The sequence below is a fragment of the Folsomia candida genome, unplaced genomic scaffold, assembly GCF_002217175.1.
Source record: "Folsomia candida strain VU population unplaced genomic scaffold, ASM221717v1 Fcan01_Sc001, whole genome shotgun sequence".
Taxonomy (NCBI): domain Eukaryota; kingdom Metazoa; phylum Arthropoda; class Collembola; order Entomobryomorpha; family Isotomidae; genus Folsomia; species Folsomia candida.
In genome coordinates this window covers 15,267,547-15,283,508 of record NW_019091193.1, presented here as the reverse complement: position 1 = coordinate 15,283,508, position 15,962 = coordinate 15,267,547, and the positions used below count along the sequence as shown (strand labels likewise).

Below are 15,962 nucleotides of genomic sequence, written 5' to 3'. Positions count from 1 at the left end.
AAACTGATAAACACGTTCGAATGCTTGACTGAACATTCAAATTTAAAAGTAAATACAATGATACAAAGTAGTAGTAACCAGACAAACTGTTATTAAATAAAACAAATGATAATGACTCACTGGAAAAAAAATGCATATGGCCTTCCCTAAATCAAAATGTTTATTATCATAACTCTCAGCACCGCATGATATATATGGATGAAGGTATCTTTTCTGGCATCACGTTTGGTGAAACTACAGATCATTACCTAACTCTGCTCCGTTTTTACTTCAACCGAAAACTTGACATTATAATTATGAAAACGTCCAATTTATTTATGCCATTGCATGAAAATTGTGGCACAAGTGCTATGAAAACGCCATCCCACACTCTAGATTCTCGGATGGCGACAAAGAAAAAGGAAAACCGGGTATATTTACATCATCTAAATCAAATCAAGAAGTTCTCATACCAAACTCTTCCACCCAGAAACAACGAAACAATTTACTAAAAGGATTCGGCTGTAACAAATTGTTTATAATTTAAAGATTTAGACCGGGTTTATGTATGTAGGTTTTTGCTTCAGCCTGGATTCGTACCAATTATTGACGGCCTATTCTGCTTTATTTCACTACAGAATTCCATGTAACAGAAACTTTGAGAATTCTGGCCTCACTTTTGCTATCTCAATGCAATATATTTACACAAAGGAAAAAATAAATCAGCGTTCTTGGTGTGGTGTATGCATAAAATTGCAGGTGCACACCTGCTCAGACACCTCCAGTAGCAGCGTTATTTACGTATAGTTTAAGACTTTACCTTTATTAAGTGAAACTTTGAACACAATTTATTTAATGATTTACACAATAGCCTATATACATACGTACATATGCAGCTCAAGCAAATATTTCCACTAACGCTGTAACATCCGCTGCCGAATAACGCAAAGTTATTTTATTAAAATAAGGGACCAATGTAGTCATCTTACTACTGAGCCAAGATCATAAATAAGTTTTGAGACAGCTCAAATGACTGTTGCTATACGACATTATACAATGTGTAATGCAAAGTTAAGTCTTTAGAGCAAGGGGGGAGGATGAGAGGAGGCTTGTTTTTCTCCCTGAAAAAGTCGACAACTCTACACCACAACTTGCTAACTGGCACTCTTCGCTGGGCGTACGTACGTATAATAAATAAATTTGTGCATGAAAATCCAATACAGATTCTGCCTTGTGAGTGGAAAGATTGTTGGAGGAAAATTTGAAACAATATTATCCAGACACAAGACTTCTCAAATGAATGTGCTCTATATTGCTCACTAAATCATGTCTTTATAGCTCAAACTTTGTGCTCCTCTGTGTGGAGAACCTTCATTGAGGAGTGCAAAGTACGTACAGCCAAGATGTGGAGATGGTGATGTGGTGTCGTGGCTGATGTGCAGATATTTTGCGTAACGGTGATGCTAATGGCCAGTTCATAACCGTAGGAAGAGTACATATTGCATCAATTGCCTTATTTTTTTTTATCAGTTTAGTTACAACCACATATACGCTGTCCTAACCAGCACTCACCCCTGCGCTTACTTGTTGGAGTTAGCTGGAAGAATTTTGAATGTTTCATCATGTCCTTATGGAAATGGAAACAAAGTTTGGTCAAAATAATATGTCCCCACTCACTTTGTTCTCTCCTGCCTAACCAGCTCTGTCCCCCGCATGGTGGATTCGTCTCTTTCTCTACCTGAATATTACCTGCATGTATAACTCGACTCTTTGAGGTTGAAAAGTAAGACCAGTCGAAAAGTTTTCTTATTCTTCTGAAATCCTTATTTAAAATGTTGTAAAAGTTTGTCAGAGTCGCGCCCACCTTCTCAAGTTTGATATCCGTGGTTAACTTTTAAGTCAAATACCCTTATACTTCTGCACACGTACATATTCCAGTCCTCAAGCAAGCAGGCTCGCTCCTCACGCCGCCGAAATATGTACATGCAGTGCATGAGATGAAATGAAAAAAGATGGTGTCGGCGGTAAGCACAAAGGAAGATGAACTACTGTGCATGGAAAAGTGAGAGGTGGTTCCTTGTTTCTCCACTTTCCCCGCAGTTAGTTGGCAGGTGTAATGGAAGTTAGGCGCAGATGAAAATAGCCAAAGAATGGAAACTGAAACCGTATTGACCTCATTCCAAGAGGGGTTTGATAATGAGATGAGAACTACGTTGAGTGTGTTCTTGTTCCGAGTTGCATGTTCTCCCAACCATCCTCCTGCCTGCTCTTGTGAAGCGGTGGGTGGCAGTAGAGAAGAGAGTAAAGTTGTTCTTCCGTCGGTTTGCGAGGTTCATTTCCCAGAGAGTTTGGAAAGTGAGAGTAAATTACAGTTTTGCAGGTAATGCAGACATTATGGTTCTCTCATGTTTGTGAACGAAAATGAGAATTTTGTTCAGTTATGAAAGCAATTCAGACTACAACTCCAACCGCATCTATCCACCAAGTTATCGAGCATCCTTTGATCGTTTCAGCGTTGAGAGAGCTGTAGCAGGCATGCATGAACGTACTTGCTACATCCAAGCTATTTCACCACAAAGCGAATCTTGATCATGGATGTGATTTTAATTATGCACGATGTCATAACAATATTTTAATCTCGTCCAGGTTCCCCCTGTTCACAACAGAATGCCAGACATGACATCTTTCATAGTCTTCATTTTTGATGGAAACGCAAAAAATCAATGCTTACTTTTTAAAAGGAATTTTCTAAACATTAATATTTTGATGCGTGTTAAACAAGGAGCGCGAGTAACTAAATACAATTCAGTAGTCAGTCCTATATTTCTATAAATGCAATTTCTACGTAATATAATATCAAAACAATTATTTGTTTTTATTATATCAAAGTATTTATATTAATAAATCAAGAATACCTGCAGATTTTGATTATGAAACTCTGATTATGAACGTTTCCGGGCTTGTTGAATTATGTATGACCTATGTATTCACCGAATAGAACAAAAGGTCTCACAATTTGGAAGACCAAAATGAGCGTATCGGATAACAAAGCTAAAATTTCTGCACAGCGAGTAAATATGTACCTTGGCGGTGATCGTAACTGACCGACTGAGGATGAGTCTAGAGCCCAATGTATGTATTTAGGACAACTCGTATCATCAAAGGGATCAAATACATTTGCCATGTGCGAGAGAATCACTTGGACTTTTCCAGTTTGGTCATGAAAGATCAAATGAATTCCAATGTGGAGTGGGCTCAACTCATCTTCTCGGAACGAAAAGAATATGCTCGCAGTCAAGTCCCATAGATAACATTGGGCGAAATGAGTAACTAGTATTAATGGGAGTGCGAAATGAGAGGAATGCAAACGAGAGTGAGTGAGGTTGTTGAAACTGGAGGCAAACATCACAGGAGGCAAATCAAAATCAGGAGATGACCCTTTTGGCTACCTTTTCTGAAATTGTTTACTTTAGTCCTAAACTATCGTAGACAAGGATCAAAAGTTTAATAATACCTTTCCGCAAGAGTGGGCTGGCTGATGAAATGCAAATCACAGAAAGAAAGTGAAATATTACCAACGCAAAGCGTGCAGTCGGGGTTTCCAGGCACCTGTTTACTTGTTATATAAGTTGGGTTTGTTCATGTATCTCGTATTTATAGTGTTTGTCAAGGGAAGCAGTAGATGAGATGACTACGGTTTCCTTGCTTTGCGGACTCGAACAGACTTGATATCTTTCTTTCACTCAGTTACGGCACGGTTGACGGCAACAGACGAGGCATAAAAATCCCAAGATTTATTGAGAGTTGCTGTAAGATTGTCACATAACCCTGCCCCACTTCGACCGCCTCGAAAGGTATAGTATGTATGTATGTAATGGTACGTATATACCCTCCGAGGTCGGGAATACATCTCGCCACCATCCCGCATCAGCAGAGAGTGTGGATTGATGTACGTCGGTAGTAGGTTGGTATTTGGAAGACTGAAATTGTAAAAGTTGGAGGTCTCCAAGCAAAAAAAGTCGGGATGAAGATCAGTCGGAGCCGTCGTTTCAATAAACCTTGTGTCAATAACTCCAACACGGAACACGTTTGTCCGTGACATTACTCATAAACTCGGGGAGCTAATTAAGATTTCCATTCACACTTTGGTGGAAAAATCTCCTCCATGACTCCATCCCTTCTTCTTTCCTCACTTCAATTTCCCTCACAATGGAAAGTGACAATTCCGTGTTTCAGTCTCCAAGAAGTTGATCACGCTGCTGCTTCAAACTTTCTTCATCAACACAACTTCGTGCTGCAGTAAATGGGAATGCGACCGACCAAGGACAAATTCTGCGACGCATCCACATTAACCATACCCCATGTCAATACCAGATCCGGTGCCACTGTTTCTTTGTCAGTTGCATGCAGTGGAATTTTTTTACCACCCACATTTCGCACATATGTGCGCCGTCCGGTAATGTAAGATGAGAGAAGATTAAGGTTACCTCTGACAAAGAAAAAGTTATTGATACATAGTTCATGTTGCACAAAGTTTGAAAAAATCTTGGATAATTCTTCTGACGGCAAGAACAGGAATGCAATTTGTCAAAAGCGGTCTAGGAGTTCTTAATAGGATACATACCAATATATTTTTGTAGTGTTTGACATCTGTATAAAGCAAAACAAACAATTGCATCTTACGGGTGACAATTTCACATACTTGCTCGCATTCCAGTCAATGTGTTCTAGGAGTCTAATTATGTCGCACGAGTTTCCTGTGCCAGCGAGCAGTATATAGTTTTGCAAGCAATTTCTTTGCCCTGGAAAGTCTTTCAAGAGTCAATTTCTCTTTTGTGTCAGAGTCCTACACCGAAGGTTTTGAGAGAGATTTACAAGGTGAGGTTATAAGAGGGGTCGTTTGTCAATTTTACCATCCTTCGTTTGAACCATTTTTTAAATGCTCATCCTGAAATGACTTTTTCAGTAAAAAATAACCTTCCATTCGATTTCGACTTACATGGAAATGTATGCAGTCATCATCTTGACGCTTGAGAAACAAAATACGGGAACCATACAATGAACAAAATTAAAACCGAGTTGCAAGAAACCCTAATTTGCCTCCATTGTGATAAGTTTAGTTAATAAAATCACAAAATAAGATTAGCATGAAAGATAACATTTTGAACCATTAAATCAACATCTTCGTCATCATGGAAGACGAGATTCTGTGAGACTCAAAATCGTGTTTAGCACCATCCAATGGATTAAAGTCAACAATGATTCTGCTCGTCAACTTCTTAAGGATCCAGAGTGAAGCAAACCAAAATTAATTCAAGCAAACTCATTCCAGTCACCCACCACCATCACCTGAGTTCCAACTCTATTTATGTATCTTAGTATTTTCATAACGCCATTCAATCCACCTTCAGCTACTAAAGGAAGCAGAAAAGTCAGTGACTGATTGGGTAGACAAGCACTCAAGCCTAAGTGGTTCTTTTCCCTTCCAAAAAGTTTACCAAAGAAGTAAAATATTTCCACTTCAATGCAGTCAATTCAATTGTTACTGTCGATTTCAACCTGCGTATGTACGTCTCTCGCTCACTCGATCCCATCAAAAAGACGAGATCCACTCGAAATGCCATACTATTTCAGTTACATAAATTGAACATGTGAATGAATTCTGTCAAAAATCAGAAATCAACATGAAAACAATGTACATATGCATTTTGGCGTGTATACACAATTTAAGACAACCATTAAACATCCTATTTTTGAGCAGATTTATTTTTGTGTGCACAATTGAACTCTTTAAAACTAAATTACATTGGCAGATCAGACCTCGGTAAATATAAACTATGTGAGTTACGGCAAACTAGATAGAAAAATCTAATATTTGTGTGACTGTTTAGATACCAAGAAGCACAAGATGAGCTGATAAGTCAAACATGGAAGCAAAGGATAACCACTTAATCTTAGCATGCAATCCTTCGTTTCTGCTCAACTAACCTCTACAAAAATGGTTGTATGGGATTCATGGGAAATCGTCTGTAAACTAAATATGTTTTAGTACATATTTACATGCATATGCCCAGTTCACGTATATCATTACGACGAATTGGATGTTTAACCCTTGCACAAACAGATCTGAAATATCAATTGGTTCAAGTCCTGAATCACATTTGTTTGAAGACTTTAAGGAATTGAGTTTACTAATGCACTAATGTACCCTGGCACACAAATGTTCCGTTCCGATGGTTTCGATTGATTGAGAAGCTTTATCTGCTATTCTATTACAGATATTACGTAATAATGGTCAAAACCATGAAATTTGTAGCACCAAAGGCTTGATCTATCCAGGATCAAGTATAAGCTAGATGAAGAAGAATGGCAATTGGCAATCATTGGTTTTATGGATAAAAAGTGCAAACTGGCAACACGTCCAATTTCTGGCTCGTGATTATCTCACACTGGGTTGAGTTTTTGCTGCATCTGAGTCAACACCTTAGAGAATCTCTTAATTCTTATCACCAAATCCTCAAATGTTGTTGCCAATCCTTGAAACCCGACAACCCATTTGAGACTGTTATCCAAAGAATAATATGATGTTAAAGATAGATGACTGGAACAGTAAATTCATGCTTGGAGTGCTTGCAGTTTTAGACAAAGTACACATTTAATTGGCTCCTTAGTCCTTATTTTATTTCTGGTGAAATAAGTTGTGCATGGTGGAATCTGTTTGTCGTTCTTAGATTTAGCAAGTCATTTAGTGATAAGATGAGATGCAATAAACTTACAAAATCCAGTGTTTGAGTACCAATACATACGTAAGACCTCTCAGACAAATTTGCATTGCCCGAGCCAGGGTTAGTTCCGGTAATTAATTGCATGCAGACCCAGTCAATACAACTCGACTTGTGTAAATTAAAAATAACATTATGGATCGCTCTTGTGACCCTGGGAGAACAATAATTTTGACAATTTGACCGTATTTTATATTCTTCTTTTCTTTATTCTTATGTATAATACAAATACTAACCCACAACTTGAGCTTTCTACGACAATGTTCAAAACCCAGTAACGAGTTACCCTAGAGGGTGTCCCCAATCAATAATTTGGAAGTTATAAATTTAACTTCTATTATATGATAACGTGGTACTCAAATTAATATAACAATTCAAAATATTCTACAGCAAGGGAAACATCATCCGACCTTCATGACCTCCACTGGTCCCTTGATAAACCGATCACATCCTCTACCTTGGCCTTACAATTGAGCACAAGTGTGCAAGATTTGATAAGTTATCATGCATAGAAAGAGACAGAGAGACATTCATGATGGGTAAATAAACCCAGACTCTGGCTAAAAATGTACGTATTTATTTCACACTGGTGGAAAGTCATCTTGCAAGTGCACCCATTGCATCAAGTATCAATTTTTTGTGAAACTTTTTATGCCATGATATTAGCAATACTTCTGCCATACAATACAATGGTTCAGCTTGAATACGTTTTCTCTTGCCCTCCCCACTTCAATCTGTGACTGAGCTGTAGCGACGAGTGTGAGGGTACTACATTGGAGGCTTGACTGGGGGATAAAGAACCAATATTGCTCTTCAAAAGGCTTCGTCCCTCCATTCAGTCCTCAACACAGGGAAGCACCCATCTTGCTCTCTTGAGATGTTTTTACATACTTCGCTTCAGCTATTTTCATCCCGTACGCTCGCTGAACCTATCGAACCACCCTTTTATAATCATGCGGGGCGAACGGTCGACAAGTTTTTTTTCAAATCAAACGGATGCAACTCTTTGATTTGTATATAAAAAAGGGAGAATTCCTTCGAGAATTAACATCGTATCTATGTCATATTATTGGATACTCAATGTCTGTGTTATGCATTTTGGTTCTTCTAACCCAACCATTCTTCGAATTATCGTATTTCGTCATTACGTATGATCTGTATTAATTAAATAATATTTGTATAGTTTGTTTGAAATACGTAGCAAGCATTTCAGGGTCATCAGATTAAGCCATTATTATTGCGGCGTTTGAGGAAGCAACTGATATCCAACGAGTCAGATAGATCGTAAATTTTCTTAATGCCCTTCAATTACACCCCATAAAGCAATCAGGGAAAGAAAACTTCATTAAGAACTGACTGGATGTAATGAAAGCAAAAAAAACAGATCAAGTGCAACAGTTTAATACTTGTGCTTCCAACCTGTATTTTTTGTCATATCCTTTTTACAATTGTGTATAATCCGAGATGGGGAAAGTGATAAAATATATAACCTGTCACATCTAAACTCACTGCCTAATAAACAGATTTTGTACAAGTTTTGTATTTCAAGTTTATGGGCCAAAAGCAATTCATGGAAACAATTTACGATGCTTTACACCCTTTATTATTTACCGGCTTGCATTTCTTCATGAGACTTTCGTTTCTTCAAGTAAAGCAGGCTTATAGCTAGCGGCAGTTAACTTGTGGATCCAACGATTATTTTAACCAGAATACCAGGCTGTCGTTTGTCAGGTGTTTATTACTTTAAAGTATCCACTCGTATATAGCATTGCCTTTGTTGAAAATACTCATCTTCATTTCTTTGCATCCGCATGCATGGAAAGCGGTTGCCGAGTTTTTTTGTAAAAAGGCTGGGATAATTTAATGGGATATCTGTCTGTGAAATCATCAGTGAATATTATGGATTAAGTACGCAGATTGAAGTGGTTGCAGCTAATAAACTAAACTAACTTCCTCACTTAAAATTGGTAATTTGCATATTACTAAAAGTAGGAGTGTACTTGTAACACCCATTTTATTTATAGCATTAATAACATGTTCTTTGAGCTATGTGAATGAACATTCATCTCGACACACTTGACATCCATCTATTCCCTCAAGAGCAGTTCGAAGTCCCTAAACTCTCTCCATTCACATCTGTTGGATAATTAAACATTTCGTCGTTCCGCTCTTAATTTAACTCATTTCTAGAAAAAATTGGGTAGCATAATTCAACTTCTGCAAAATACTAATAGTTGACGTATGAGTTTTACTTGTGATTAAAATAATGTGTATATAACCACATTTCTGTCAGTCGTATAAAGTAATTTTGCCAAACCAGAACTGGAGAGAAAGGGCAAAATCCTTATATCTCCGTGAAATATCAGAGGTAAAATGTTACGTGTAGCACATAGATATATCAGAGGCACGAGAAAATCCTTTTGTCATAAATGGCATCCGTTTGTAATATGTCACGGAATTGGCAAAATCGAATTGCGCCGACTTTTCAGATTTCCTCCCACTAATGTGCTTTAGCTGAGTTCATCTATTTCTATGTCCCAGGGAAGGTCGTTGTCACTCCTCAGAGTGAATCTATTGTCGTGAAAGTAATATTATCTGTCTCTGCTGGTTAGAAAATCAGTAACCCGAGCACGATGATATAATGGATAGCGCGGTAATAGCATTTGGGAACAAGCCCACATAATGTGTCTTTTTGCATGCATATTGGGGGATTCCTACATCCCGGTCCCAATCCTGGTGGTCATTCGGTTCAAGCTGCAGGGAGCAATGGGTTGAGCCAGTCGGTCGCTGGATTGTCAGTTTAAAGCAGATCCAAAATGGAAATGTAGAACGACAGAAGAATGGAAATGGACATAACGACCACCAGCGTCAGGATCAAAGAGCAGTTCAGGCCTCCCATTTAACACTTTTCTTTCATATCAGCCGTATTTTTTGGCAGTTTCCAGACTGCATATCGTACGATATCATGCCAAATTTAGGACGATTCTGATGATAATGATGAGCTTGCTAAAATTGTTTTTCCTTCCTTTCATGACTCTAACTTTTACAGTTTTACTCTGGTCTGACAATTTTTAGTCGTTTTACATATGTACACTAATGGATTTACTCGTAATTTAGTTATTGTGCATATTTATTACTATGCGTTTTTACATTGTCACTTGACTGTTAGGTTTTAGAACAAATTTTGTACAATTTTGTTCTGTAATATATAACAAATATGATTAAACAGTGTGCATTCTTGTATGTGTGTTTGTGTCATCTCGATTTGTTGCGAACCCACACGAGGATTATTTGTTCCTAGAATGGAAATTTTCAAACTATGTAAGGCTACTGTCAATCAGTCTACACTTGGAGTTACCCACGCATCAGTTGGCAGTATTATCGCATCATTCATCTCCACATTATTGCATCAAATCCATGTATCAATATTCCCATGAGCAAGCCTCTGCTGAAGCCGGAGCTTCCGACCAAAATCTCAGCCTGACAGGTTAGATCAATAAAGCTTAATCCTTTGCATTTGTCAATTTCCCATCATCCTCCTTTGACAACTTCATATAATATGGTTTGATTTGAACGTTGGCTACTGCTCCAATTCATTTCCTGTGAATTGAGAATTAATTCCATCTCCACTCATGCATCCAACAACCTGCTGTCATCTTTCAACAAACAAAGCTGCTTCTCACCGCATCAGCCCTTCATGAAAATAGGCAAAAATAATAATTGCAGCAATGTCAGTGATACTAAATATGAAGTGAGATTTGTGTTTCTTGGAAAATTCTAATGTAAATCGATCCCCTTGTGTTTTGCCTCATTCGAAACTCACATAAAATAGAATTCTTTCCATCTCTGTTTTTATTTTTGCATTTATCTTAGCAGGAAACCTTGAGTTCAGTCATAATGCACTCTCCTCAGACTCAATCCGGCATGACGAAAAACCAATTCATTTTAACACTTTTTTCAGGGGATCAAGGATGGATATAAATATTAGCATGCAAAAGCGGTACCAGTTTACTTTCATAACACAGATCGGATGAAAGTGAGTATCAGGAAGCAAGGACGCATAAAAAATTCATCTGCTGCTTCCTCCACTGTTTAGTTTACTTTGCATCACATTAGTATTGGAAATGGGAATCAACTGAACAAGATCCAATCGACCCTCTTCACTTTACTTTTACTTGGTGGGCATGCATGAATGTATGGCTGCTGCTGTTGTAGCAACATACGCATAGCCATGTATAAAGCATACATATATTTAGAAAAGGAATAAGGCCGTTTCAAAGACCATGCTCGGGCTCCACGAGTATAAAATAACTTTGATCTCAAGAATCGGAAGTTCATCAATCATTTTTTCAGGACAGCATCGATTCTACTCTCTTTCTAATATCAGAAACATGGTGTTACGTTCGACTCTTCTCATCAAACGAGCTGCGGCATCACCTTTTCATCCACCTCCGCATTTTTTCATTCACATATTAATAATGGCAAGGTATGAATTCCAAACGTGTGGATATTGTGCCTTAATAAATGAAAATAAGTTGAGGGAGCCGAAACCCCGTAAAGATGCCTCATCCTATTATAAATAGGTGCGTGTATATGTATGTGCATAAGCATATAGATATTTGTGTGCAGTGGGATTTTACTATGTATATGAAGAAAATCATCTACTTCGACCTCTCGCAACTGTCGATCTGCAACTGTATTGATGGTTCATCATTCGCCTACACAGTTCGTCTCATTCATTCCTTTCCAATTAATTTGAGTCTTAATTATGAAAGGAGCCTGGCTAATTTGAGAGCCAAGTCTGCATAAAGCAGAGACCGTGACCCATCCTATTGTGTGCACGTACTAAATAACAAAGCCCGATAAAGAGAGGTTTATGATCTCTCATTTCTATCAATCTCTCTCTGCCCAACTCAGTCAGTATGAATGTGTTTATATGTATGAGCGGCTGTGGAGAGATTTAATCAGCAGAGAAATCATTTAAGTGCACATTTACATTTTATATGCAAACGCCCTTTTAGTCCGGATGGAATCGATTCAATTCAATTTAATTATTTCAGGTCCCAGATATCAGGCAACTCAGCCAGACGAACAATGATATAAACCAAGCAGCTAGAATCGAATCAGTTTGGCGGATAGATAGTAAAAGTACTTTGGTTCCAAAAGTGGTTTACCAATAAACCTTTAGTCAAATATTCTACCAAGACTACGGACTAGATAAAGTTTTTTCTTCTTCCACGCCACAGGAAGCAAGCATGCAATTTCTAAGCTATGCATTGTTGCTGTGGGTTTTCTCCAGTTGTCTTGAGGCGATCTTCCCAACCAAACCATGATGATGATGGCAATGACGATGCGATGGGTGGATAGTGACGAGGAGTTCAAATCAAACAATTGATCGCCTGACTGAGCGGTTTAATAACATGAAGTTATAGAGAGAGAGTAAATTTGAGTCCATTAATATTGAGGAGAATTGTGTACCGAACCAATTTCTTTCTCCAATTTTTGTGCAAATAAAAAACACAATCCAACATAGCATGGGCGGCCCAATGTGTATACTGAATAGCATCACGGATGAATTGTGCTGATATAATTCAATTCTATGAAATCAAGTCTGGAGCTTCCTCAAATTTCATCTATCTTGAATTTGTACAAAGCATTACGAGACAACCGTTGTGTGCCTTGTACACGATGGGTGACATCAATATTTCGCTTCTTTCTCTTTTTATGAACTCGCTCCTTGGGCTGCTGGATGTGCCTCCTCTTTCCTCCTCCTCAGACAACGTGTTAAGGGACAAAGGGATTCAAGCACGACATGCCTATTATTTTTTTCTATCTCAACTCCAACTGCAAATTCTGAGACACATTCATTCTAATATGATTCCTTTCGTAGCGTTCCTCATTGTCGTCCGTTGATCCATGCACAAGAAAAGGAACTCCCTCAACGCCAAATCCCACAGAACACACAAGTCACAAAATTCGTCAAAGTCGCTGAAGGTTCATACCTGCGGTGCGAGCTGAGAGAATTGTTGCTTGGATTCATAGGCAAGTCAATCTATTGCGAGATTGCAACGCTGGCTGAAAAGTGAAAGTACCTAAATTTTCGGCCGTCGACATACGCCGGTGAAAAATGTACGACTATGAATGAATACTGCAGACAGAAAAATAATGAGCAAAGAAAATTTTGAATCCGCTTTTTATCGTGCAGAGTTTATAAGAAAAATAGCATGCATTTACATATGTATGGATACAAAACTAGATGTCATTTAATTTGGTAATTGCATCATAAGTAATTGCATCATATAAAACTATATGATGCAATTGTACCATGGATTGTTTTTATGCTTTTCTAATATGTAAAAAGTGGAAAATGTGCAAAAGTCATACCAAATGAGACTGATCCAATGATTAATTGATGACTAAAATCTGTTACATAGTTAGAGTTGTTGACACATCACAATCAATTAACACACCACTGGTCACACTAATGATGTAAATTTTGTTTGTATGCACTTTAGCTTTCCAATAAGTTTGCAATACCAATACAAATTTCTGCTTTCACACTCAATTGTAAACTTTTTATTACGATTTTCATTATTTCTCTTTCAACTGGTACGTATATGGTTGGAGTGATTCGTAGTTTATAGTTGTCACTGTACTAGCCGGATCAAATCTCTTCAAAGGTTGTTCAATTAACTTAATGTCACAATTGAAATTAAGTTGCTCAGGGCAAACCTGTATAACATGCTGATAATTGCGTACTTCCAATATTTTATCAATGTAGATAGTCTAAATTTCACTGAAATTTGCAAGCTAAGCAAATCCAGGAATCTCAAGAATTGTTCTACCAAACCGCAACTGAGGTTCAAATTTTACGAGACCAGTAAAACCAAATTGGCTTTGGGGAAAGTTTTCCACTTATGCTTACTTATTTTATGTGGGCTACGGTCGCCGCTGTTTTTCTTCACTGTAGTTCAGAATCTCCACAAGAAAGAACAACAAGCAAACAAGTTTGGAATACACAATAAGCAGTGGACTGCTTGTGGCTCCTTCCTTCTTGCACTGCTGCTGCTGGTAAATTCCCTGCGAAAATTGCACTGCTTTTTACTTGGAATGGAAGCTGGAACACTTTCTCAAGTGCTCTCTCCTTCACACTTTCTCCACGTTGTGCCACTCTTTCAGTGGATACATTCACGAGCAGCAACAACCACGGAACCGCAGATGCGATTGGCAATGCGAATCTTTGAGGACTGTTGTTATCTCGAGATTTTGATTGTGAAATGCGAATGGGTTGCAATTCTCGATGAGAATGCAAGTGAGCAAGCCGTGGCTTTTTATTTTACTTTCTCCCTCCCTTTTCAGTTTATCCCTAATTATAGTAAATGACCAAGCTAGCAAGTGGTCGTTCCCGTAATCTGCGTGGATTACAACTGCCAGAACTTGAGTTGTGGAATAATAGGTCCCCGAGTTGTAGTCATCTATTTATGCAGAGCACTTCCACTGTATTTCGTACATGTTTCCTTACTCGTTACCCGCATAAAAGCTGAAGAAAGCTCATTTATTTATCGTAGACGAGAGAGAAATTTAACACTTTTAATTTTCATTTGGTACACAATTCGTGGTTATGCGAATTAATTATACAGTATTTTTTACTATCAACACGATTTGTAATTTACCAATGTTTTCAGAGTGCGTATTTTTAGGCATTTAAAACTATAAGAAATTCACTCATATGTAGGCATACTACCATGAATTTTAGTTTGTTCGTTCTTTTGACGTAATTGCCACTAATTCACTATAAAAATTTGAATGCAAATCAGTAATCGTGGCCGAGGAGAATGCAGGCAGATCCGCGAATGAAGATATTTGCCTCTGTTTATTCTGCAACAACAATCAGAGTTAACCACTTGGCCTGAGATGAAACTTTTTCTTTCGTGACTTGATTAGATTCGCTCTCTAGGCTAACATTTGCTTTGCTTTTTCTTCAACCCAACTCGCAGATTAAGGAAGATTTGCTCGGTGGTCAATAAGAATGGAATACATATCACTGCACACTGTTCGTAGATATGTGCCTACACATTGTGTGTATGCTTAGTTCTTGAGAGCGAGGAGGAACTGGGAGCATAACTTGATTTCTCACGATGCCGTCCACTCTTTTAGACTTTGTATGTATGGCGTTATATTTCGTAATCACGATGAAATGGAGATATGCCTGATTTTCATGGGAATCTTTATCGATGAACAAAACACCTACTTCTCCAGGAAGGCAAATTAGAAGATTGAACTATAAATATAGGTATGCACACATTCACAGTTGTTACAGCTCAGTGTAGATTGTTTCGTTTCAAAATTACTACTATTTTTTAATACGGAATACACAAGTCTTCTAATAAAACCAACCACACTTTGTCCCGTTGATAAAGCGAGCTAACGTTAATAAAAGATGCTAATAATTTATTAAGTATATTTGTATATGGTACTTGAAACAATGTAAAGTTTAGTTTAAAATTCCACAGATTTGGCTTGATTTTTTATAAATGCCAAGTGAGTTTAGTTGACTTGTTGGTAATGTTGCATTGTGTTTATTCGGTCAATAAATTTCCACTAGTTGAGAAGAAGGTTCACGATTTACACATTTAATTCCGAACTTGTTGGTTGAATAGAGTGTACACTTGGCGTAGGCTGATGGAGACCGGATAAGTTTTATGGCCAGTATTACCATACAATGGAGGTATTATTTTTCAACTCAACGCTGTTGTGTGGTTATATACGGCTCACTGTGATTCAATGAAACGTTTAATTAGCCGGTGTTGATCACATGCTTGAACATTAGAATAAGAAAGCACTCAGGATGAGAGAGAGAGAGAGAGAGTGACTTTGAAATTGAGACAAAATGAGACCCGGAGTGAGAAAGGGAACGCTTGATGTGCACTCCACCACGACTGAAAAGAGACTGGGAGTCAGGTCCATGTGTTTTGTGCCTCAAGCAGAATTGGGCCCAACCAACAGATCACAACAACTCTTCTTGTCCTGCCTTCTTAATAATGGCACAAATTGTTAGCGTGTTTAGCCCGAGATCGTGAGTTGAAGAACAAAAATTCGCACTGTTTAAATGTGCGAATTCTGGACCATAATTACCGTATATACGTTTCACATGACGCGAGTACAATTTCTTTTTCCTTCAAAAGTTAAGCGCGATTGTAT

General features: G+C 38.0%; 1 protein-coding gene across 2 annotated transcripts in view; it reads right to left on the bottom strand.

The window, feature by feature from the left end:
- The window catches only part of LOC110863665 (semaphorin-2A), a 176,517-nt gene extending 160,822 nt beyond the window's left edge, over positions 1 to 15,695 (bottom strand). For both annotated transcript variants that reach the window (XM_022113024.2, XM_022113027.2), the window contains exon 1: positions 13,146 to 15,695. The gene's annotated coding sequence lies outside the window, so the exon portion shown is untranslated. The remainder of the gene's footprint in view (positions 1 to 13,145) is intronic.
- Positions 15,696 to 15,962: the final 267 nt, after the last annotated feature.